Source organism: Bombus vancouverensis, unplaced genomic scaffold, assembly GCF_051014615.1.
Source record: "Bombus vancouverensis nearcticus unplaced genomic scaffold, iyBomVanc1_principal scaffold0054, whole genome shotgun sequence".
In the NCBI taxonomy this organism is placed as follows: domain Eukaryota; kingdom Metazoa; phylum Arthropoda; class Insecta; order Hymenoptera; family Apidae; genus Bombus; species Bombus vancouverensis.
This window is the reverse complement of record NW_027468945.1, coordinates 372501-375000: the sequence shown is the minus strand read 5'-3', so window position 1 is coordinate 375000 and position 2500 is coordinate 372501. Positions and strand designations below refer to the sequence as shown.

Genomic DNA, 2500 nt, shown 5'->3' with positions numbered 1-2500 from the left:
ATACCTCGTCTCTCTCAAAGTTTTTTCTCGAGCCTCGCCAAAGGGGATCGTCTTCTTCCTCGTCTACGATCTCTCCGACGACGACCGTACGAACAACTTCGTAACGGACTCACATGCGCATCTTCCTCGGGTACAGAAACGCTGCGCAAAACACCTCGAGCTTGTAGTACAGCGGCACCCGTGTATAGCCGATCTTAGACACACGCTAGTTCGCACACGCATTACAAATATGTAAGATTTCCGACGAACGTGGCTTTGGGGGGGCCAGGCGCGCGGGCAGAGAGATACACGACGACGGGGAAAATTCGTCCCGATACGAGTACGTGTACTCTCCGATCTCCGCGCGACGCTGGGGATCATACCTCCCTAAGTCGTCAGAGCGTTCGAAGAAATCTCGCGCGTGCGTTCCCGGATCTACGGCTGATACTTTCGGAGCTTGTAAAAAAGCACAGAGCGTGTAAAACGCAACGACGACCCATCGATGCGACGGTCCTCGTTGTTGTCAGTCGCTTTCGCGAAGAGACGGAGTGGGCATTCGATCCCTGGGGCTGTACGAGAGTCTTGAGAAAAGACGGTAGATTATGGCAAAGTTTCGCACGCCATCGAGTTTAGGTTTTTGGTTCTCTCTTCTCTCCTCTCTCGACCGAGTTCCCATATTTGCTTTCTCTCTCAGTCTCGCCAAATATAATATTCGTTTAAGACGACGTCGGGGGCGCGGACCTTCGTGCGTCGAACACCGGCAAACGTAGCATATATCGCCTGATATGAAAAAAAAATCGGTCACGAGGAGAACACTACGAGTATATACGTTCGATAACCGATACACGAAGCGGTGCATAAGCGGGCGGTCGCCCTCGTAAGGACGACTCACGACGCCGCGAGCACTCACGCAGGTCCGTGACGGTTCTCTCCGCTCTTATTCGTATCCCTTCGTATACCTTCGTCCGACTCGGAAACGTTCTCTTACAGTTTTTAAGAAGAACGACGGCGGGTTGTCAAGGCAAGAAGGGACAGAGAGAGACAGAGGTAGAGTTTCGTAGTCTCCCGTGAACACGATAGATTATATATCGAGCATGCGTACGACTTGCACGGTCTCTGCACGACCGCGACGAACGCCGACGAGCGTCCAACAATCGCTCGTACGTCGCGTATGTTCTCTCCGTCCGCTCTTATTCGTATCCTCGTTCTTGTACCTTCGTCCGACTCTGAAACGTTCTCTTATATAAAGAACGACGGCGGGTTGTTAAGGCAAGAAGGGACAGAGAGAGACAGATACGGAGAGTAACGATACGCAACGCAAGCAGTCTTAGGTTTACGTGAGCAACCCTCAGCCAGGCGTGGTCCAGGAATTGTATCCGTGGACCGCAATGTGCGTTCGAAATGTCGATGTTCATGTGTCCTGCAGTTCACACGTTGACGCGCAATTAGCTGCGTTCTTCATCGACCCACGAGCCAAGTGATCCACCGTTCAGGGTAATCTTTTATAAATTTTGCAACAGTTCAATACTCAAATGTACTCTTCTCGGTTCTAGCGAAGCCGAGTTCCGTCACGTTCGACCAACGGGAATCGAACGCGCAGAAGTCGCCATAGGATTGACGACACAAAAACGTTCGAAAAAAAAGAAACCGACGAACGCGCGAAGATACGCGCGTTCGCCGGCCGGGCGTAAAGTACATTATGATATATAACAACCATCGAGATCGAAGCTCCGTTCGTCAGGAAACGACGGGGATATATACACCCGATTCTGAATCCTCTGTACAGCACACGATCTCGCGAACGAGTAAGGACGGTGGCTAGCCCATGTTTTATATGTGTTTGATTCTACTCTCTCGTCCAATTATTCAAGAAACAGCGCGCGTGCATCTCTCCATCGTTCGGGTGATAGTAAAGATTCGATGGGATTTGCGCGGCCGTCCGCCTCGAGCGGTCTTTCGTCCCAATATCCAGAAGCAGAGTTTGAAAAACTCTAGCGACGGCACGGGTGTCCGACTCACGACATCGAGGTTTCGAAGCCGGCGATCCCCTCCGAACGGATGGCGACCACGCGACGACTGAAAGCATGAAAAATCGACGAAAGATAGAACACATCTCCGTTCGGGTGATGTTTTTTTTTAAAAAAAAAAAACAAAAATTCGATGGTACTCGCAGCCATCGTCCTCGCGCGGTCTTTCGTCCCAACATCCAGAAGCAGAGTTTGAAAAGCTCTAGCGACGGCACGGGTGTCCGACTCACGACAACGAGGATAGACAGCCGGTTCCCTCCGAACGGGTTATGCGACGACGATAAACTCGATGAAACTTTAGTCTCGTTCAGGTAGTGTGTGTGTCTTGTAAATCAAAAATTCGATGGGACTCTCATCCGTCGTCCTCGCGCGGTCTTTCGTCCCAATATCCAGAAGCAGAGTTTGAAAAACTCTAGCGACGGCACGGGTGTCCGACTCACGACAACGAGGAAAGACAGCCGGTCCCCTCTGAACGGTATATTATATGAAACTTT

The 2500-nt window shown here is 51.1% G+C and overlaps 1 non-coding gene across 1 annotated transcript; it reads right to left on the bottom strand.

The window, feature by feature from the left end:
• Nucleotides 1-1321: 1321 nt before the first annotated feature.
• LOC143304785 (5.8S ribosomal RNA) lies at nt 1322-1476 on the bottom strand. Its single transcript, XR_013061418.1, has one exon. It is a non-coding gene; the product is annotated as a 5.8S ribosomal RNA (ribosomal RNA).
• Nucleotides 1477-2500: the final 1024 nt, after the last annotated feature.